The sequence below is a fragment of the Mauremys mutica genome, chromosome 4, assembly GCF_020497125.1.
Source record: "Mauremys mutica isolate MM-2020 ecotype Southern chromosome 4, ASM2049712v1, whole genome shotgun sequence".
Classification (NCBI taxonomy): Eukaryota; Metazoa; Chordata; order Testudines; family Geoemydidae; genus Mauremys; species Mauremys mutica.
Genome location: NC_059075.1, coordinates 39,479,726 through 39,503,514, shown reverse-complemented (window position 1 = coordinate 39,503,514; position 23,789 = coordinate 39,479,726). Strand labels below are relative to the sequence as shown.

Genomic DNA, 23,789 nt, shown 5'->3' with positions numbered 1-23,789 from the left:
GCATATTTCTTCATAATGTCAATGTTCTGACCAGCTGTAATCCCAACATTTCCCTCTAGAATCAGTTTCTCTTTCTGTTATTCTCTTTGTTGGATGGATCCTCCCCAGATACACAGTTGGGGATGTGTGTGCACTGGAGGGCATAGTGCACAGAGGAAGAGAAGCAGGAATAACGTACCTTGTGGAGGAGGGGAAGAACCCATTTGCCAAGGCCTGCGTTGGAGTAATTGGCTTTGCAATCATATGTGTCATTCCCCATCAGAATGGGGAGAGAAATGTGATAGGTACAGCTGACAGATTTGACTCTAAATGAAAAGAGCAATGCTATATTATTGAACCGGGAACAAGGAGGGCTAATGCCCCAGAGCACAAAGGAATTATTCCAACATATTATAACAATGAAGAGGATTTACCATGAGAAACACATTTCCACAGCAGCCATGAGCTTGTATGGAGTCCTCTGTTCTCTAATTGATGTTTCTTAGATCATCTGAAGGAGAGCGGTCTGGCTGTTGTGCCCACGGTTCTACGTCTTGTTCCTTTACAAATACTTTACATTCATAGCAGAGATTATTATTAGCATCGCCATTTGTAGCAGGGCAGCCACCTGGTCTCCCACTCCATGGCCAGCAGAGGCTCTGCCACAGCCTGTCTCTGGCTGCCATCTTCAGGGCCCTTTAAGACCTCCACACAGTCTCTGTCATGGCTGATACCAACCCCACCCCTGTATGAGCTTGGTTAAATAACAGAAACAGTTCAAGACAGTCCTTCGGGTCTTCACCACAATCCAAAAGTTCATACTCAGCTCTGTGTCTTCTGCCATGCACAGAACTCTTAATGTATCCTAGTCTGCTCTTCACCATTCCTAGTCTTTCCTAGTGGGAGCTCAGCCTTTTGGTTCTGGCTTCCTTCGGTCAGTGTCTCCCCTGTTCTGAGGGAGAAGGCAGCATGTATACTGCCCTTCTTCAGAGAGCTCTTCCCGATTGCCCGGAAGAGAGGGGAAGCCCTGCCCCATCCTACGCTACAGGGATTAAGGGACAGTGTCCTGCTCGTCCCCATCCCCACCTACTAATTTCCCAGGACCACTTCCTCTTTTCCTGCTATGGCAATTTCCTGAGCCTTCATTCATTCCAGCATTCTTGGCGTGGGGTTTTCAGTTCCCCTCTAGACTTAAAGGGCCAGAATATTTTGTTATATCATTTATTAAAAGACAAACAGGTTGATAGTTGCTTGAATGTACCTGGCCCATCTGGTATAAATCACACACTGTGCTTCTGAATATAATGTGTACTGCATGTCCTGATAGTAATCAAAATACTTTGCATTTCTGTATGTCTTCCATATGAGCCAGATATCACAACAACTTCCAGATAGTCATGCATGTAGGTTCACAACCTGGCTATGAAGTAAGTCAGTAGTAGCATCCTCATTCCGTAGATGATGAAACTGAGGCACAGAATTAAGGCAGGAAATCAGTGACAGAGCCAGGAATAGAACTCCTGATCCCCAGGTTGTGCTTGAACTGCAAGACCTTCCTTCTAAACACATACCTTATGTAGCACTGAATGTACCAGGCAGAACACACCTGCTGTATATACCTGTCCCTCTGGACCCCACTTGCTGTGCTGCTGGCTGTTGAAGTGCCATCTTCCAACCTTATGTTATCTGACTCATGCAGGAGAAAGCTTTAAAAAAAGAAAGGCAGGCTTCATTCCTTTGACATAAATAACAATTTCCCTTTCTTCTGCTTGGTGACTTCGCAATTCCCATGTAAATAATTTACCATAATAAGCTACAAGATGGGCTACATGGGGAGGGAGCTAAATTTGGGTCTGGAATGAGGGTGCTCTCTTTATCTCTTTCCTAACAAGGGATAGTTCAAAGGGATCTTGATCCTAATCCTCCCAGACTATCCTAGACAAAGGGTATGTCTATACTACCTGCCGGATCGGCGGGTAGTAATCGATCTCTCGGGGATCAATTTATCGCGTCTCATCTGGACAAGATAAATCGATCCGTGAATCGACGCCTGAACTCCACTTCGGCAGGAGGAGTAAGCAGCGTCGACAGGGGAGCCGCAGCAGTCGACTTGCCACCGTGAGGACAGCCAGGAAAATCGAACTAAGATACTTTGATTTGCATCTCTTAGATCGATTCCCCCCCCCAGTGTAGACCAGCCCCAAAAGTAAGGTGATTCTGCTGCCAGAGCTGAAAGATACCAGGCAAATAATACCCTAATGGGAAGGAGTTCCCAACCTTTGCCCATCTGTTCTTCTCTTCCTTGCCAACCACCCTTTGTTCCTCTGACCAAGAATGAAGAGAGAAAATAGGGCTTCTCCTGCCCTTGTTAGTGTTAGAATAATAGGTACCATGCTGACACCTGATACAAAATTCATGTATTTCTTGTTACATTTATAATGCAGGTTTTCTGAAGTGCTAAAATTGCTTAAAGAGCTTTCGGAAAGTCTGCATCAGAGCGACCGTGGCAGGGAATAAATCTTCCAATTATAGCCTAGCTAGGAGTGTGGAAAAGCAGAGTGCGGGATTGTGCAAGGGGGCAGGAGTGCCCCCCACACACATATGAGTGGGCTTTCCTGGACCCTCTATCTTGGTGAGTCCTTCAGTTTGTGGCTAAGGGCACTGTACCACAGTGGAGTTGATGTATTTGATAGTGTCTTCCCTCATCCAACTGGCAAGGCAAGGGAAGACAATAACATTGGGTGTTGTCTCAGAGGCCCTTCAAGACAGCCCAGAACTTGGAAGGCATTGGTGAGCCATGAGTACGCTTGGACCCCACTCTTTTTTGGATGCAACCATATATTCTATTTATTCATACACAGAAGGCAGTCCTATACATTAAATCTTAAAATGATTTTTATTTTAGAATGAGGGAAGAACAGCAGGAAAGAACAAAAGCTATGTCTCTGAGAGAGCGCAGGGTGTATGGCTGTCTTCTCTTAAACAGGTTTCAGGAACTCTGAGGTCAAAATAACTATGGTCTCTAAAATGGGGAGAGCCCTTAGAAAAGAAGGGTAATAAATGGCCCTTGCCAGCAAGTCTCAGAGCCCAGGGCTCACAAGCCTTGGGCTGCAGAGCTGAAAATAGCAGGGTAGATGTGCAGGCTCAAGTTGGAGCCCAGGTACTGAAACCTGGAGAGGGAGAGTCAGAGAGCCCAGGTGCCAGCCAAAGCCTGAACATCTACAATACTACTTTTAGCCCCATGAACCCTACCCAGTTGACCCAGCCTCTGAGACTCGCTGCTGCGGGTTTTCATTGCAGTGTAGACATACCCTAAATGGCACAGTACACTGAAAGGAAAAGGCATCCCACTGTCATAGCTCCATAGACGGTAATTGGGGGCTGCCTCATGAGCAGTTCTGATATTACTGGGCTACAAAGGTTGGTGGTGGCATTCTGCTATCTGAACTGAGAATGAATATCCCCACCCCACTGGGGGAATGTTTACATCTGTCTGTCGCTCATGGGCACATATGATTCAAGTAAGGACGAAGTTGGGAGGCAGATATGCAGCTTGTAGTCAGCCCTGAGCAGCAAGCATCATCTCAGTATTGCGGGGCTTCCTGGATGTGTCAGCTTTATAAGCATTGTCCACAGATGCAAAGTGGAGGGGAAGGGATAAGAGAAACCTGTCTCCTAGTTTTGCCTGGATCTGCTCCAAATTTCTGGCTCTGGTTTGGGGCAGGTGATACCCTCTAGCTTTGGAATTTACCCTGTACAGTATTCATCTATTTGGGGGGGGAGCAAGGGCTTTCCCCAACCCTTCCATTCTTCTTTTGGGACTGGGGGAGCTCTCTATATCCCTTACTGCCTCCTTCTGTCCCCCTTCACTGTCCCCTCTCCTTACCTCCTGTGAAAACTTCCTCGGTATAATCTATTTGCCTGTAGAGCTCAGATGGCCATATTAAGGCTATGTAGCTGGGCCCTCAGAGCCTTTAACATAGGTGACAGCCTAATGAAGGTGCCCCAGGGAGCAACAGCATATGATACTGCTAATGTCACAGATGACAAGTGAGGCAGGAAGTGATAAGAACAGTGCATCTGTTAATGTCACCCAAGTAGAGCAGGGTTGGAGGTGATCACCCAAAGGGGAAACAAAAATCAGCTCTCTCCCATTTACTTCTTATGAACTTTGAAAAATGGAATGTAATTAGGATTTAGATCAAATGCCTGGTGCGAAAAGTATCACAGAGTGCTGTGCCAAGGAAAGGAGCTGGATACTAGCATGCAGCCTTGATGTGGGTCGCCCATCTCCCAGCCTGCACAGTCCTGGGTTCAAGTGCTGTTCAAGTTCAAGCCTACTGTCAAGCATCTGTTAAACACAATGCCCCATCACCATCTGCTGTGAAGACACCTGTCACCAATTTCAGGGGGTTGAAGGCTGTAAACGCCAAAGTGCGGGAGGATTATTTAAAGTGATCCAAAGGGGTGTAATTAGGAGAAATGGAGCAATGGAACAAATCTTTATATCAGGACACGTTTAATAGTGAAGGAGGAGTTAGTCCCATTGCTTGGTTTATTTAAAACTCAACTGGACAAAGCTCTGGAGAATAGACATTAGAGAATAATTCTCTCAAGCTGGATGAGCATGGACTAATGCAGGCCTCGTAGGTGAGCTGCATATCTATCTATTTTACATGTGTGGTCCCCATTACTTGTAGTTACTGAGCACCTCATAATCTATAATTCATTTATCCCCACAATGTCCCTATGAGTTGGGAAGTGCTATTATTCCCATTTTACAGATGAGGAGCTAAGGCATAGAAACTAAGGGACAGAGCTGTAAAAGTGTGGCGATGCCTAATATCTTTACAATATCTTAAGTGATTTTCATCACTCTTCTTTGCATAGGTCTTCACTGTTGAGGATGTGAGGGAGATTCCCAAACCTGAGCCATTCTTTTTGGTGACAGATCTGAGGAACTGTCCCAAATTGAGGTGTCATTAAAGGAGGTTTTGGAACAAATTGATAAACTAAACAGTAATAAGTCTCTAGGACCTGATGGTATTCACCCAAGAGTTCTGAAGAAACTCAAATGTGAAATTGCAGGACTATTAACTGTCATCTATAACCTATCATTTAAATCCGCTTCTGTACCGAATGACTGGAGGATAGCTATTGTGAAGCCAATTTTTAAAAAGAGCTCCAGAGGTGACCCTGGCAACTACAGGCCAGTAAGCCTCACTTCAGTACTGGGCAAAACTATCGTAAAGAACAGAATTGTCAGACACATAGATGAACATAATTTGTTGGGAAATAGTAAACATGGTTTTTATAAAGGGAAATCATGCCTCACCAATCTACTAGAATTCTTTGAGGGGGTCAACAAGCATGCAGACAAAGGAGATCCAGTGGATATAGTGTATTTAGATTTTCAGAAACCCTTTGTCAAGGTCCCTCACCAAAGGCTCTTAAGCAAAATAAGCAGTCGTGGGATAAGAGGGAAGGTTCTCTCATGGATTGGTAACTGGTTAAAAGATAGGAAACAAAGGGTAGGAATAAATGGTCAGTTTTCAGAATGGAGATAGGTAAATAGTGGTGTCCCCCAGGGGACTGGACCCAATCCTATTTAACATATTCATAAATGATCTGGAAAAAGGGGTAAACACCAAGGTGGAAAAATAATACAAAACTACTCAAGATAGTTATGTCCCAGGCAGACTGTGAAGAGCTACAAAAGGATCTCACTAAACTCTGTGACTGGGCAACAAAATGGCAGATGAAATTTAATGTTGATAAATGCAAAGTAATACACATTGGAAAACATAATCCTAACTATAGAAATACAATGATGGGGTCTAAATTAGCTGTTACCGCTCAAGAAAGACATCTTGGAGCCATTGTGGATAGTTCTCTGAAAACATCCACTCAATGTGCAACGGCAGTCAAAAAAGCTAATAGGATGTTGGGAATCATCAAGAAAGGGATAGATAATAAGACAGAAAATATCATATTGCCTCTATATAAATCCATGATATGCCCACACCTTGAATACTGTGTGCAGATGTGGTTGCCCTATCTCAAAAAAGATATATTGGAATTGGAAAAGGTTCAGAAAAGGGCAACAAAAATGATTAGGGGTATAGAACGGCTTCCATATGAGGAGAGATTAATAAGCCTGGGACTTTTCAGCTTGGAAAAGAAGTGACTAAGGGGGGATATGATAGAGGTCTATAAAATCATGAGTTGTACAGAGAAAGTAAATAATGAAGTGTTATTTACTCCTTCTCATAATACAAGAACAAGAGGCCGCCAAATGAAATTAATAGGTAGCAGGTTTAAAACAAACACAAGAAAGTATTTTTTCATGCAACACACTGTCAGCCTCTGGAACTCCTTGCCAGAGGGTGTCGTGAAGGCCAATACTATAACAGAGTTCAAAAGGGAGCTAGATAGATTCATGGAAGATAGGTCCATCAATGGCTATTAGCCAGGATGGGCAGGAATGGTGTCCCTAACCTCTGTTTGCCAGAAACTGGGATTGAGTGACAGGGCATGGATCACTTGATCATAACCTGTCTGTTCATTCCCTTTGGGGCACCTGCCATTGGCCACTGTCAGAGGACAGGATACTGGGCTTGATGGACCTTTGGTCTGACACAGTATGGCCGTGCTTATGTTCTTATGTTCGAGGTCACTTATGAGGTCTGTGGCAGAGTGGAGAACTGAATCTAGGTCTCACAATGAGTAATTAGGGTATGGAACTCATTGCCACAGGAATTGTGAGGCTGGAAGTTTAGCAAGATTCTGAAAGAGATTAGACATTCATATCGATAACAAGAATAACCAGAATTAGAGTAGCTAATATTAACAACATTTTTGGAAAGGATATTAAAGCTTGTGCTTCAGGGTTTAAGCAAGTCATAATTAGAAATGAGGATGAGACCTAATGAGGGGAACGGATTACTCCCCATCTATATACTTCAGGCTTTTACACCTTCCTCTAATATATCTGGTGCTGGCTACTGTTGGAGACAAGATACTGGACTAGATATGCGAATCCCGTATGCCCATTCCTATGTTTCTGTGTCTTGAGTCCCAGGCTAGTACCTAAACCACTAGATCATCTTCACTTTCTTCCATCTCCTGCAGCTGCAGATATTTTTGCATAGAGAATAATGTTTTGCATGACCTTCCCATAAACAAACTAGGGAAATGCAACCTAGATGGAGCTACTATAAGGCGGCTGCAAACTGGTTGGAAAACCTTTCCCAGAGAGTAGTTATCAGTGGATCACAATCATGCTGGAATGGCATAACGAGTGGGGTCCTGCAGGGATCAGTTCTGGGTCTGGTTCTGTTCAATATCTTCATCAATGATTTAGATAATAGCATAGAGAGTACACTTATAAGTTTGCGGATGATACCAAGCTGCGAGGGGTTGCAAGTGCTTTGGAGGACAGGATTAAAATTCAAAGTGATCTGGACAAACTGGAGAAATGGACTGAAGTAAATAGGATTAAATTAAATCAGGACAAATACAAAGTACCTCACTTAGGAAGGAATAATCAGTTGCACACATAGAAAATGGGAAATGACTGTCTAGGAAGGAGTACTGTCGAAAGGGATCTGGGGGGTCATAGTGACCACAAGCTAAATATGAGTCAACAGTGTAACGCTGTTACAAAAAAGGCGAGCATCATTCTGAGATGTATTAGCAGGAGTGTTGTAAGCAAGACATGAGAAGTAATTCTTCTGCTCTTCTCCGCGCTGATTAGGCCTCACCTGGAATATTGTGTCCATTTCTGGGTACCACATTTCAGGAAGGATGTGGATAAATTAGAGAGAGTCCAGAGAAGAGCGACAAAAATGATTAAAAGTCTAGAAAACATGACCTATGAGGGAAGCGTGAAAAAATTGGGTTTGTTTAGTCTGGAAAAGAGAAGACTGAGAGGGGACATAACAGTTTTCAAGTATGTAAAAAGTTGTTAGAAGGAGGAGGAAGAAAAATTTTTTTTCTTAACCTCTGAGGATAGGACAAGAAGCATTGGGCTAAAATTGCAGCAAGGGAGGTTTAGATTGGACATTAGGAAAAACTTCCTAACTGTCAGGGTGGTTAAGCACTGGAATAAACTGCCTGGGGAGATTGTGGAGTCTCCAACATTGGAGATTTTTAAGAGCAGGTTAGAGAAGCATCTGTCAGGAATGGTCTAGATAAGACTTAGTCCTGCCACAAGTGCAGGGGACTAGACTAGATGACATCTCAAGGTCCCTTCCAGTTCTATGATTCTGTGATTCATTGACACTTTTGATCAGACTAAGGGATTTGCCCTGATACTCTTGTCCTAAATTTACCTTCAATCCACTGTTATGTAGTGTTGCTATGCACTGTTATAAAGTTGTTGCCCTCCTACCCAAGAGGTAGTTGCATCTCATTGTGTAGCTGAAAAGTTGTATATAAAAACATAAAATGTTGGTTTCAATGTTTTTTTAAACTGGTATTTCCCACCTTCTTCTTACTCTCTTTTGTGCCTCCCTCCTGCCTCGGAGATTCTTGGGTTTTGGATTCGGTGAATGACACCCCCTTTCCCCACCCCGATAACAAAAGCTATTAAAACATAATTACCTGGCAGTTTGTATTAGGTGTACCTACATATTAGTTTCTCTATTTAAAAGTTACATCACCGATTAATTAACCTGCAGATGTCTTGGCAATCGGAGTAATAAAAGCACTGTATTTATGAAGATACAGCCTGTGTTTAGGGAAAGCTAATCAGGTTTAGGAATAAAGTCATATGGCTTGAAGAACCACCTTTCCTTGTCTCTTGGAGAGCAATAAAGGGGGAAAATGAGACATTTCCATAGCTAATTAAAAATGGAAGGACACATTTAAGACCAAAACTAAACTAAACCAGACCTAAAAGCACTGCCACTACTCAGATTGTACCTGTTCTGTAGATAACATAGGACCTCAGTCTCCAGAGCTGTCAACCGGGCACCTTTATGAGCACCTGCCTTACTCGAAAATAATTAAATTTACTAAAGCCACTAGGTTGGATTATTTCTGTGTGTAGAAGTCTTTCACCTCTGTAGAGCCAGGTTCAGTCAAGTCCTTCATTACAAGTGAAAATAAGTGTGCTGGTTTCTTTCTGCCTAGTCCCCATTCATCCACTTAATAAAATTACGCCCATAGTTCAGCATAATTTTTTTGCAAGAAAGAGCCCCAGAGCTGAAATAGCTGGAGGTGTTGCAGGTCAGGATAGAGGTGAATTGGCAGAACTGGGGGAGAGGAGAGCTCCAGGACTGGAACAGCAGGTGGTGCTGCAGGTTAGGATAGAGGTGCATTGGCGAAACAGGATGCATCAGATCCAAAATCTGGATCAGCATGGAGTGCCATAGATCAAGAGTGGCAGAGATGGGGAGTTTCCACAGGTCATGTCCAAGCTATGCTTCCACCCCAGCTGCTGTATAAACCCATCAATCGCATAAGCATGGGAATTCACTCAGTTTTTTAATCTAAATATGAATAGATACTATGAAGCAAGTGGAAGGAGCGTGCATTTTTCCCAAAGGGAAAACAGGACACTGCATGGGACTGGCCTGAGCTGCTAGCCCAAGACCAGGGGCAGCTCTAGGATTTCCGCTGCCCCAAGAGGAGCTCTGGCGGTCGCCGGTCCCGCGGCTCCAGTGGACCTCCTGCAGACATGCCCGCGGAGGGTCCGCTGATCCCGCGGCTCCGGTGGAGCATCCGCAGGCATGCCTGCGGGAGGTCCACCGGAGCCGCGGGACCAGCGGACCCTCCACAGGCACGTCTGCGGGAGGTCCACCAGAGCCAAGGGACCAGCGACTGCTAGAGCGCCCCCCGCGGCGTGCCGCCCTGCTTGGGGTGGCGGAAATCCTAGAGCCGCCCCTGGTTGAGTGACCCATCCCATCCCCCCTCCACCCACATTTACTTTAATAAAAACTGTCTGAAATTCTTTGTCCTATGTGTATCCCTTTGAAAATGTAGTGGTAACAGCCCATTTACCTTCTCTGTACATCCACAAATCTCCTGTTGTGGCACGTGCAACCCTCTTTCTGGTGGCGGCTGTGCTTTCTGCACCCTGAGAACAAGTTGGAGAGTCTCATTGGGGTTCTGGGATTGGGGGGGGTGTTTGTTTTTTGTTGGGTTTTTTTTTTTGGTAATTAGAAAATTAGAAGAGAAACGGAAAATAAGAAAAGTGAAAAAACATTAGAACTACAATGAAGGGAAAGCAAGTTCATCAGTGGCTGCACATAAAAGCTGTATCCCCACAAATTCCACATTCCCTGCACTGTATCTGTATTAAAGGACAAATCTTCTCTGAAGGGGGACACCTCTTCTGTTTTTCTGTCCTAATCCTGACAACTTAAAGGCACCTGCTGGAACTAAAGAGCAAATCACCTTAGGGGATGGGGCTACTCAGGTGATCGGTTGCAGACTCTTATGGTGAAGTCCCCAGTTTGAATCCTGCTCAGATAAGTACTTTCTGAAAGTCATGTCCACCCTGCTCAGTGATATGTGAAATGAGTTGGTGGGTCTCAGTTCAAGTTCATGGAAGGGGAGGAGTCCAAATCATATAGCCCACAACTGACTCCCTTACTGACAATTTCAGCTCTAATGAAAATTAAGCAGATGCGAGATGAAATCATCAAAATAACTTTGGAAGTTTTAATATACACCCCCACCAGTACCAAAAAACCCAAACCAAAAACATCTAAATCCCTCCCTGGTGCTCATCTGAAACCCACCCACATGCTGAGAGGCAGCAGAACTGATTACGATCTATCTGAATATTATTTTTAATAGCTATACTATCCCATTTCTGAATAATCATTTAATAACAGCCTTTTATTTTTTATTAAAAAAATAACAACCCTAGAATATATAGAGGTAACTAAAATATCAACGGTTTCTTCCTTCCTACGCAGAACCAATTAAGCTTAAACATTCCTAGGGAAAGCATCTGTAGCAGAACGCAGGGAGGAATTTAACCCTTTGCTTGTATTTCATGCAGATTCCTCTGTTTGTCACTGGGGAATGGGGTGCTAAAGGATGATCTAAGACCGGCTGGGAATAATTGAAGGTCCCCTTCTCTGGAAGGCATAAGACTCTGTGTGTGTGACACTCCATCCTCTTATCTGTCTCTGCTTTAGAGTTTTCTACTGGCACCATCACCTTTTTATCTGAGTATCTGCCAGGTTAAAGGACTGTCACTGGATTTTCTGTGATATCCAGGGAGAAGGTCGGGGAAAGGGTCAGTGAGTGGAAGAGGGTTTAGTCCCACAAAAGAAACCCAGTAGCCCCAATGTGCCACTTCATTTATCGGCATGTCAAAGGCAGAGCCAGGCTTACCTAGCCAGCCATGGTAATGCCAGTTCTTGAACACCGTCACTGAGTCATCAGCATGGCTGCTCAATGGATGGAGAAGCCAAGGAGGAAGGCTGCTGGGAGCTCATATAAAGGAGGTACCCAGGAAGGCCTTTAGTTCTCCATTGCTCTTGCCAGCTCCTTTGGCAGTTGCCATTTCAAGGCTGTGATTGATACAAAATTGGCCTTCCCAATTTGTTCCACCACACTGACCCCACACTCAGCCTCATAAAGCCCCAGCTTGGCTCTGGCTCAGAATGCAAGGTGAATGGTTGGTTTCTGTGACTATACTTAAACTTCTACAGTGGCACAGCTGCAGTACTGCAGAAGTGCTTCAGTGTAGATGCTACCTATGCCAACGGGAAGGGTTCTCCCATCAGCATAGGTAATCCACATCTCTGAGACATGGTAGCTAGGTGGGCAGAAGTATTCTTCCATCGACCTAGCACTGTCTACACTGGGGATGAGGTCGGCATAGCTGCGTCTCTTAGGTGTGGAAATTCCCACTGTAGACTAGCGACACCTTGATACAAATACAGCAAACTCTCTGGTTGTACGTTTAGTTTGCTCTACGTAGTCGTTCCCCCTGTTTTTTCTCAGGACATTTGTCTCTGCTGAGTGGAGTCACAGTGCAGGGATGAGCGAGATTGACAGTGCCAGCATCTGTTGCATTCACAAGTGCCTGATGGAGAAGCTTGAGATTAATAGGGAGTTTTGTCTTTAGTTAGCTTCACATGTGGGAAACAGCCAGGTTACTTGTCTTAAAATGAATGTGTATGCACATTGCCAGCAATCCAATGCAAAGCATGCAAGGTAAGGGGAGACGAAGCATTGCAATGCAGGAATGCAGTAGAGCAGGCTTGCTGTCCGTTAATGGTGCATGAAGTCCACTGAGAGCCTGATGAGTTACTGTGGCATCAAAAATGGGAAAGAAAAAGCACAGATTTGACCCTCTTGAAAGGTTGAAACGAAAGTGGGATTCTGCAGTTCCCAATGCCATTCTGCTTCTGCAGAGCTACAATTCCTGGCCTCTCGGTGGAGGATGAGATAATGTGATGATTTGGTCACAGTTAGAAATATCCAAAATGTTCCCCCTCCTTTCAGATTTTATGGTAGAACCACCTGATTTTAAGTTTTGCTGCAAACTCTAAATTGAGATTAGGTTTGATAGTTGGTGCAGCCCAGGCTCTAGATGGATGCAGCTGTAGCTTTTGTATGGTTTTGTGCAAATTCAATGCAAAAACCACGGGAAGGTCACTAGTTTAGACTAAGTTTCACTTTAAGATTGTGGCTTTTATCCAACCTGAACTCTTGTGGGTGGGTGATGTTTGCAAACCCACAATTGAAAAGGAATAAAATATTCCAACAAATTATTGGGAAGCAAAACAACACAGCTTTGCCCAGTCCTTAGTGCAGCCTTTTCCCAGAGAGACAGATATTTGCATCACCCAGATGGTCATCAGGGACATGTGAGAAGATCAGAGGAAGGGATGGGATGGCTGACCTGATGACACTTTTCACCTTCATTGTGTGCCATTGTCATGAGTTACTAAAATATCAGTCATGGATGGACTGAAAGAGAAAATTCCTCTAAAGGTTAGACCTTGAAAAGGACCTTCCCTCTGAATGATACAGTCAGTCCCAAGGGATGCCCTGGAAATCCAGAGTCAGATATTTTAGGATAAGACACAGGATCATGAAGAGAGGGACTGAGGAAAGAACTCACCCTGGGATTGCCCAAGGGAAGCAGCAATCTGAGGATAAGCATTTTGCTCAGATGATGGAAGAGGGAGAACAAGCAAAGGGACATCAGCAAGTGATTCCCTGAAGACAGTGGCAAGCAGTTGCATTCTGGCCACGTGCACAAATGATTGAGAAAGATTGAAAAATACCCTGAATAAGCTGTGACCCTTCTCTGCTCAGTGATATCATTCCATATCGTTGCTCATTGTGATCGGAAGGTTAATCCTAATCTCTGGGATGTAAATTCCATCACCTGAGAGTGAGAGCTGTAAAATAAATGTCTCCTTATGAGAGGCAATTTGTTCACCTCACTCCCCCAGAAACCTTTTCCCCATGTGCAAGAGCTTCAGTTTCCTTTCAGCCTTCCTAGGGATCACAGACATTAGAAATTGAAAATCTGTGTTAGACCATCTTGTCCTCCTTGCTGGGGTCAATGGTTTCCATTGTATTTTCCAATCTTTTGTGCAGTCCAGTTTTTAAATGTCCCAAGTGCTGGATCTCTGGTCCTTTTCCCTGTTCACTATCATAATGGGGTCCTGCTCCATGATGAGGGGTCCTAGGCACTATGGTAATACAAATGAATAATAATTCCACATCATTCCACTCTCTCACTGTCCGTAAACTTTTCCTGATATTCAGCCTAAATTTTCCCTTTCTTAATTTCATTCCATTCCTCTTAGTTATGCCCCTTCCTCTTCCTAGGCCCCTCACATACTTGTGGACTATTATCATTCCCCTCCTTGGTCATCATTTGTCCAAGCCATTTATATTTAACTCTTAATGTTTCCTCCTAAATCAGCCCCTCCAAGCTGCTCCCAGGTTTCACAATCCACATATTCCTCCTTGGCATTTTCTCACCCATTCAAAATGAGGATATTCTAGTAGGGAGCCTGGGGAAAACTGAAGAGAAACAAATCCGTATGGGGAGATCAGAGGGTGATCTTCTGGCTCAGTGAAGATGAGCACTCAGCCCTTCTGATGCTTTTCTGAATGATCATGTCTCTGCAAACCTCCACTGGAATTCCAGAGAGAGCAGACTTTTCTCATGAGATTTCCAGCACATACTGCTTCCAGTCAGACCCTAAATCCCATGCACTTTTCTTTTCTCATGGTGTTTTGACATGGCTATTTCTGGATGTCCAGCGGTGGAGCAAAAATTAAAACTGCATTTTTAAAAACAAGTTGGGCGGACCTGTTTGAACCTCGTAAAATTGTTCTGGGCAAAGGATTCTGGGCAAAGGTCACAGTGCCCGTCCCTGCTCTTTTGCCCATTTTAAGGGATGGTGGGAGAATGGTGGCATGGGAATCACTTTTTAAAAGCATCCATTTTGCAAATTGCTTTCAGAAGCAAAGCCACTTCATTAGGAAGCAGCAGCAAAATTATACACTAAAACCTGGTGATCATGAAATGTGTGCAGTGGGGCTCGGTGACTGAAATATTGGGACCACATTTTGCAGCACCCTCCTCTTTTTGTGTGTGTGCATTTCTTCCCAAAAGGTTCCAGGACCCTTTTACAAGGAATATTCTGTACAGAGATCATTAGCTCACTGCTGAAATGCAGTCACTTTTGGGGCAAAACATGGCAGCTGGTTAGTAGCAAAATGCAACAGGAAGTGAAGAGAATACTGTCTGCAGTTGGCGTTGTAGGAGGAATTTTAGGTCAAGGGAACATAGATACCCAAATGGGTCTTTAGCCAGCGCACTGACTGTGCCCCTACATGAAACAGAGAGTAGACATCCTTGGGTTTTGTGGTGTTGATGTTCACTACTGGATGCTGGGTTTATGCCTGTTTTAGCTGTCTGTGAAGATCATTCTTAAAAGAAGATCTGCACCTGTAGTGTATAGCCTAGGCCTCATTAAATAGTCACTTAATTTAGTGGATTTCCCCCCAAAAAATAGTGTTTCTGCCCTGAGTGACTACTCAAAGGTTCATTCTTACCAGCTTTCCTTGATGGAACAGTTTTCTTGGAAGGCATGAAGGTGTCTCAAGATATTACTTTCTTTGTGTTTCTGTTTAACTTTCAGATGGATTGTTCTTGTGGCAAGGTTATACATGGTGTAAGAGCCAGAAAATGGATCCATTTCTCTCTTTCTCTCATTTCAGCTTCAGTGGAAGGGGGGAAGGGGCCATATTAGTAGTGGGCACTATCCTTAACTCCCTTTCCCCACTTTTCTTAGTGGGATATTGCCTCTCTCTCTCTCTTTGGCCACTGCCATGCAAAGCCATACAGCAGAGCAAGAAAGGAATTCCCAGACCTTCATTCTAGAATGGTTTCTGTTGCACAGGGTTGAGTCCTGACCCGTGTCTGTGAGGGAATAGGGTTTCAGGTGGCATGCTCTGCCCCTGAAAGTACTGCTGCCTTATTTTGTAGACCAGGAATTTCTCTTTGTTCCAATGGCCAATGGCTTTTGATACCATTGCGGACCTTGCTACCCTTGTCTTTGCTGTTCCTGGAGTCACACGTGCTTGTGTGGATCTAAAGAGGCAAACCACATACTCTCTGCTCCTCCACGCATGGGACAAGCAAAGTATTCCAAGGGACTCTTGATTTTAGGTGCTTGTATCCGGTCCAAAAACATCAAGTTCAGGTTATTTTGGGGTTTTAACAAATGGATTAGTTCTAATGTATTTTTTTTCTCTCCCTCTGAGTTCTCTATAGTTGGATACATGGTTACTAAGGGAGCCAGGCTATACAGCTGGAGGGATACAAAAATAGGTCTAATTAAAAAAGATGTGAAAATAAATTATAAAAGTATCTCAAACATTTAGTTTTTCTATTAAAAGTGTGGTATGTACAGAAGCCATGATGGTGCAGTTGGGTATAAAGCTTTTCCTGGCACTCGTTTGAAATCACCTGCATAAGTCACTCATGGCTTTACTAGTTGTATCAACCAAGCAAGGTACTAACAACTTCAACAGGACTTTATTTTTACAGTGGAAACCTCTGTACCAAGCTGCTGCTGCTGCACCTTCTGTAACTCTCACTCAGCTTTCTCAACTTCTCTAGTCACTAGTAATAGTCATACCAAACTCGTGCTGATAAAACTTTTATATCACACCCACTACACTATGTAGTCCCCCTCTAATTGTGGGGTATAATAAGGTGTTTTGGTGCACCTAGAATATTCTGCAAATCTATCAATTTATAGTTACCATAATAACCAAGCAATTCACAATCTTTAATGCATTTACAATGTCCCTGTGGAAGAAGGACATGTGGTCATTCCAACTTCATGCACGGAGAGTCAAGGCACAGAGGGGTTATGTGACTTGCTCAAGGTCACACAGGAAGTTTGTGCCAGAGCAGGGACTTGAACCCAGGTCTCTCAAGTGCCCAGTTAGGGCCCTAATCACTAGACCATCCTGCCTCACAAGTTTGGGATCTACTTGAACACATCTGGTATATTTGGCAGTGGTGCAGATGAGTTTCCCCGAAGCACATCTGGAATGTTGGCAGCCCTGCAGCTGTAACCCATGGGTGTGTCTGGAACATCTGACAACAATCAGGTTAGACTTAAGCAGGTTGTGTATCATTTCATCCTTGTAAAACAGAGGTGGCTGCCCAGTAGTGGCTTTAGTGAATTTCCAGAGTGCTGGTTAAGTGGAATCCCACAATAAGCCATGCTGTCAGTGGATAGAAAAGGTCAGTGGTGTCTTCTGTTGGAGGGAGATTTGTGGTAAAGGTCAGAAGGATTAAAGACGTTTTCACTCTGCCAGCTCTTCTGATTCTTTACTGCAGTGAATTTTTTATGGAGTGTAGTACCTAATTAGGGAACTGAAAACCCAACAACCAAAATCCCATCTCCAAGCTTTATCTGTAGCCATACAAACTGGGATTAAAATAAGGGGAGAACTTGTTATAAAGTTATGGGGCTCAGTTTGCCTACGATAAGCTAAGTAAAGTTAATCTCGTGTGAACTCCATTATCCAACGTAGCTCTCTGTAGTTGAATAGTGACATCACAGTACTGGTTGCTCTCTACATTGCCTTCTGGGCTTCTCTGCAAGCCGAGAGTTCTGTATGTATTTTCTTACAAATCGTTTCCTTGGGATGCCTTGGTTTTCACTAATTAAAAAATGTAAGAAGACAATATGATCTAGTGTAGGGTTGTATTAAGGCTACCCAGGGCTCTAAGCACAACTCACTCTGGTATATTTCAAAGGGACTCCCAATGAAATTAAAAGGCAACAGATTTAAAACTGATAAAGGGAAGTACTGTGTTACTGAGTGCATAGCCAACTTGCAGAACTCACTGCCACATGATACTATGGAGGTCAACAGGATTCATAGCAGGATTTTGGCAGGATTCATAGAAATGTCTAGTCCTTTTTTGAATAGTAAAACCATCCCAATTACATAAGCTAGGCAGGGGTGCTGGAAAATTTTTATAGTGGGGGTGCTGAGAGCCATTGAACTAAACTGTAAACCCTGTGTATACTGGAAACCACTTCAAGTTAGGAGGTGCTGCAGCACTCCCAGCATCCCTAGTTCTAGCCCCTATGAAGCTAGGACAACTAGAATATAAACCCTCACGCTTCAGAGCATAAGCAAACCCTAACTGTCTGGGTCAGGGAGAAATTCTTTTGTAGGTCACTTATTCCATAATTGTCCAGTAAAGGGTTTCTTGTACTGATAACTGTTGGGGACAGGAAACCAGATTAGATGAGCCACTGGTCTGAACATGTATGATAATCTCAGTGTTTCTACATTTGGAAAAAAAACCCTCTATTTTTTTAAAATCCAGAGCATGTTTTATTTAATATAACAGAGTTATTTATGATTGTATTATCACAGTGCCCAGAAGTCCCAGTCATGGATCAGGACCCTATTATGCTAGGTGCTGTACAAACAGAACAAAAAGACAGTTTGTGCCCCAGGAGTTTACACTCTAAGTATCTAATTGTGTCTGTCCTGTTTTATCTGCATTTCCCATTCATTTGCTCTTCACCATGATTGCTAAAGGCAGGTCATTGTTAGGAGCAAAATTGTACACTAAATATTGGAGCATGATGTCTGGTTCAAATTTTGGCCAAATGCTCAGATTGGCTGGTTTTAGTGCTCCCTTGTTTTGACCTGGGGCTTGTCTGTGCTGTCACTCATTTAGCATTGCTGCTTGCTGTATTTTCTTTTCCCCCCTCTGTCTTTGTTTTCTTTCACAGGTCTCATTTTTTTAAAGCAACACAATCACTAAATAATGAAGCTCATTTTATTCATTTAATTTATTTTTACTGTAGCAGTTTGCAGGGAGGGAGCACTTTGAAGGTGCATTAAAAAAGGCAGAATGGATGACAGGATAATAGGGTTGTGGTGAAGATCATCACTTGAGTAACACATAAATTTACGACTATTGAGGCCGCTACACTGGCTGGCTCCCTTAACAATAGGGAAAGAGAGATCTGCAGCAGTACAGAGAGAGTGATAAGAGCTAATGAAAGGAGAAAATGAGCTTCATAAACACAAGCTATAGAGTCGATGGTGTAGCCCCCAGAGACCAAATAGTACTTCACTTAGTAAGAACAGAGAGGTAGTTCTAGCCTATTCTATATAGGTTCTTATACCATGCTCGTCGCCACAGTATCTGAGCACCTTCCAGTCATGTATTAAGCAACGTGACTAACATCTGTCACGTGTTTGTTCTCTCATCATTAAGCTATAAAGGTGGAAATACATGTGATAGAGAATTTCCTAGGGGTCCACACCCCATATGTCAGTGCTCCCCAAAGCATCTGCCTCATTCTGAAACTCATACTCACCTTACTCACACAAATCATCCCATTACTTTCATTGGGACTATTCGCCAAAGTGAAGGCTTTCAGGATCGGGCCCTTTGTCTCAGACACAAACAGTATCTGTAGCTAATATTCCTGTGGAAATAAAAACTCCATAGGAATTTGCAGTGAGGAGCTGCCAAAATTCTTGAACAGCTCTTTCCTCCGAGACTGACAGCTTTAGAAAGTGAACCCTCAGTCTGCCCACGAAATACCAGGTATAGTTCAGTACAATCTGTAGCAATGCACACAATCCATGTGCTGTCCTGCCGATGTTCCTTAGCCCCAACCCAAAACCAGCTGTAGGAAGGAGAGAAGAGTTAGGTGTCCATTGCCTATTTGATCCTTGGCCTGTTTGGTGGGTTGCCAACAAAAGGGCTAGCTGTGGTGGTAGGTTTAAAATAAAGTCCATTGCTACTGCTAAAGGCCTTGTCCATGCCTTTGTTATCTCTTGCCTTGATTACTGCAACCACCTTCCCTTTGGCCTCCTTGCTTCTCTCCAGTTTATTCAAAATGCTGTTGAAAATATAATCTGTTGCGCGTATTACTCCATTCAGGTTTCGTCATTGACTTTCACTTGTCTTCCACATCGAGTCCAAATTTCTAATCCTCTTACTCACAGCTGCGCATAACGCTCTGCTCCTCCTTACATGTCTGCTCCCATCTCATCCTGCAAGTCCTGTCCAATCCCTTTCCCTCTTGCATCATTGCTCCCTTCGTATCTGTCATAAACAGTTCGTTAAGGGTTAAGGTTTTGTTTTCGACCTGTAAAGGGTTAACAAGCAGTACCTCCTGACCAGAGGACCAATCAGGGACAAGATAATTTCAAATCCCTGTGGAGGGAAGTTTTTTTTTCTGTTCTTTGTGTTTTTAGAGAGTCTCTCTTGGGAATTAAGAGAGTCCAGACATCTTAATCGAGTCCTCCCAGGTTTCTGCAATAAATTCTTCTATTCAAGCTAGTGAGTATTAGCAAGGAACTAGTATTCTTATACTTTTATTTCTGTATTTGCAATTCTGTGTTTTGCTATAGAATTTCTTTAAGTCTGTACTGTTATTGCTTTTACTGAGAAAGAAGGGAGGGGGAATTCTCTCCAGAGATTGATAAGTTTAGACCCTGTATATTGTTCTATCTTGGTTACAGAGACAGTGACTTTCTTTTTATTCTTTAATAAATTCTTTTCTATTAAGGACTTGGTTGGTCTTTCCTTGGGTGGATTCTCAGGGAAAGGGGAGGAGGGAGGAGGAAGGCATCCCTCTGTAGTTGGATCCCGGTATCTCTCCTAGGAAAAGGGAGGGGGGAGGAAGCAGGGGGGAATGGTTTATTTCTCCTGGGTGTAAGAACTCCATGGATTTGGGGCTCTTGGGATCCCCAAGGATTTTGGGGAAGGACTGTGTCCCAATCCACGTACCTGATTGGGTGGTGGCAGCTTTTACCAGATCTAAACTAGGATTTTTAGTTTAGAGGGAAACCAGTGCAGGTCCCCATTTTGGAACCCAATAGCTCTAAGTGGGGGTGAGACCTATGACAGTATCCTTCTCCCATTTTCTTCTTTTTGCCTTCTTTGGTGCTGCCCCTTGCCCTTGGACTAGTCTCACATTCTTTTGTGCCAAGATACCACCCTCTTTTCATTCAGCTCCATTGTAGCAGGGTCCTTCCCACATGATTTCCCTCCAGAGCTTTATATAGGTGAATAAAGTGTTCGGAAAGGGGGGATGTATGATAGGAAGTCCCTCAGTTTCCCCCTCTTAGTCTCTGGGGCCTCCCGTCGGCAACTCCTGCAGTATTGGGATGGCCAGCCTTTTGGTGAGTGGGAACTCAGCCCTCTGGGCAAGTCACCAATTTAGCTCAGCTTCCCCCTTGAGGATGGCAGTGTACAACAAACTCTAGAGGGCCCTGTATCCTTACAACAGGGAAGGACTCTCACGCCTGGTCTACACTAGACCACGTCTACACGTGTTTAAACCGGTTTTAGGAGCTGAGAGACCCGTCCACACTGAGAGACCCTTTATATCGATATAAAGGGCTCTTTAAACCGGTTTCTGTACTCCTCCCTAACGAGAGGAGTAGCGCTAGTATCGGTATTACCATATCGAATTAGTCAAGTCACTGTATCTTATTCCTGCATTCTTTATTACTTCATCACACAAGTGGGAGGACAATGCTACGGTAGCCCAGGAAGGCTGGGGGAAGAATAGAATCAACAGGTGGGGTTGTTGCAGGAGCACCCCCTGTGAATAGCATACAGCTCATAATTTCTGCTGGATCTGACACAGAGCAGCTGTGCTCTCTGGTTCTATGATACAGTGGTTCTCTAGTACACTTGCCCAAATTCTAGACAGGACTGATTCTATTTTTAGATACCAAAAAGGAGGGATTGACTCAGGGAGTCATTCCCAATTTTGACTTTTGCGCCCCTGGCTAAGAGCAGCCAGGGGCACTTATGACAGCAACAGATGGTGCAGTGCAAAAGGACTGGTAACCATGATCATCTTTTTACCAATTTATGGATTGGTAGATGGTACAGTATGGCTGGTAACCATCTCTGCTGTCATGCAAAAGCAAAAGCATGCTGCTATGTAGCGCTGCTGAATCGCCTCTGTCAGCGGCATCTAGTACACATACGGTGACAGTCACAAAAGGCAAAACAGGCTCCATGATTGCCATGCTATGGCATCTGCCAGGGCAATCCAGGGAAAAAAGCCACGAAATGCTTGTCTGCCGTTGCTTTCCCAGAGGAAGGAGTGACTGACGACATTTACCCAGAACCACCCGCGACAATGATTTTTGCCCCATCAGGCACTGGGATCTCAACCCGGAAATTCCAAGGGGCAGGGGAGGCTGCGGGAACTATGGGATAGCTACGGAATAGCTACCCACAGTGCAACGCTCCAGAAGTCGATGCTAGCCTCGAACCGTGGACACACACCACCGATTTAATGTGTTTAGTGTGGCCGCGCGCACTCGATTTTATACAATCTGTTTTACAAAACCGGTTTATGCAAATTCGGAATAGTCCCGTAGTGTAGATGTACCGTCAGTCTGTCTCCTGGCTCCTGTAAGTGGGTCATTCATGCCACGAGGCTTTCAGCATCTCTATCTTCTCTTTAGTCCTGGAAGGGGTGGAAGTGACGTTTATGTTCCTATATGGGAAGCAGGAGGTTTCTGGCGCCCTAGGCAGAATTCGGGGGTGGGGGGGCCTTTTGCGAGCTCCCCATGGGGTGCGCGGGAGCTTCCGGTTCTGCTCCTGTCGCACCGCCGAAGAAGGACCCTCTGCCAAAATGCCACACGCGACAGCGGCAATCATTGCCGAAACGTCGGCAGTAGCTCAATTGCCTGCCGCTATTTTCCATGGCACGTCAGCGGAGGTCCCTCTTCAGCGGCGCGACGGGAGTGGAACCCGAAGCTCCCGCGCGCCCCGTGGGGAGCGCGCAAAATACCGCCCCCTGAATCCTGGTGCCCTAGGCGATCGCCTAGGGTCGCCTAATGGAAGCACTGGCCCTGATAGGAAGGGGGGTTGGTAGGGGAGCCCAGGTCCTCCCACTCCACTGAGCTCTGACTCAGGGCCCTAGGAGAGGCAAACAATGTCAGGCACCAGGGCATGCCTCAAGACTGCCTCCCTCAGACACTTCCTACCATCTATCCCCTCCACAGTCTCAAAATCCATCTTAAGATAGCAAGGTGGTGGGGGAAGGGTAACTGAACCTTCAGCTTGGCTGGGCTTAGCTGGTAGTCCCTTCCTTCTCAGCGGAGGTGTCTGTGACAGGTTTGGTCAGGAGCCCTCAGGGGAGGTTTTTCCCTTTTTCCCCAGCTACTCCTATCTGAGTTGTCTGCCTCCATTTTAAGCTCTGCCAGCTCAGGGAGTCATGTGGACCCAGAACTGATCCTTAACCCTTTCAGTTCTACTGTGGTGTTAGGGTTGCCAGGTGTTTGGTTTTTGACTGGAAAGTTCGGTCAAAAAGTGGATATGGCAGTGTCTGGTCAGATGTACTGATCGGACACCAAAAATCTGATTACTGCAGGCGGGGAGTGGGGACGATGTGGCAGCCTGTTGCCCAGCCCTGAAGCGGCAGCTCCTGCAGCCGCACACATGCACTAGCTCAGGCAGCTCCCTTGAGGAGCACGGTGTGCAGGGCTGTGGTGGAGGACAGAGTGCGAGGGCCCACGGCAAGCACGCAAGGGCTCCCAACGGGCATGGAATGTTCCCTGGGAGGGAAGGAATGCGAGCTGCCCTGCCAGCCAGCGCTTCTCCCGGCCGCGCTTTCAGGCGGGGAGGGGACTGCTGGGTAGGAGGTGGGAGGCTGCCATGCAGGAAGGCCATGTCCTAGCTTGCCAGCAGGGCTTCCTGGCTGGTCCGTGAAGCCGCAGTGCTCTTCTGACCTTCACTCCTAGATGGCCTGCTGGAGTTGGGGTTTGCAAGTCCCTTGGGGCTGCTCACACTGGAGTTGCCCAGGGTTTAGAGAGGTGCCACTGAGACTGGAATCTGCTTGTTAGACCTCTGCTTAAAACGAAGAGGCCAAATTCAGACCTGTGATAAGAAGAGGGCCCAAGGCTGTTAACTCCCAGGGATGGGACCCCTGCTTATGCCAGCGGTGGTGCTGGAACTAGGGGTGCTGCTGCACCGCCTGGCCTGACGTGGTAATAACAAACACCAAATACATGGTTTCCATCATCAGCACTGCCACTATAAAAATTGTTCCAGCACCCCTGTATGCCAGGCCTGAATTTATTTCTCCTTGACGCTTATGCCATAGTTCAAGTGCAGAGGGATGTACATTAAAGCAGCAGAGGGCTTGGCAGACTTCGTAATGGGGAAGGGGGAGAGCAGTGAGCAATGGGGGAGGGGAAGAGAGGAGCGAGCGGGGCCATGGCCTTGGGCGAAGAGGCAGAGCAGGGGCCAGGCTTTGTGGGAGAGTCGGGGCCAGAGTGGG

General features: G+C 45.0%; 1 protein-coding gene and 1 long non-coding RNA gene across 48 annotated transcripts in view; one reads left to right on the top strand and one right to left on the bottom strand.

Moving 5' to 3' along the window:
• The window catches only part of NRXN3 (neurexin 3), a 1,517,918-nt gene that overhangs the window by 871,306 nt on the left and 622,823 nt on the right, over positions 1-23,789 (top strand). The window lies entirely within an intron of this gene.
• LOC123370331 lies at positions 19,086-22,700 on the bottom strand. The gene is made up of 3 exons (XR_006579379.1): positions 22,564-22,700; positions 21,894-21,971; positions 19,086-19,582 (listed from the first exon to the last, which is right to left on the bottom strand). It is a non-coding gene; the product is annotated as an uncharacterized LOC123370331 (long non-coding RNA).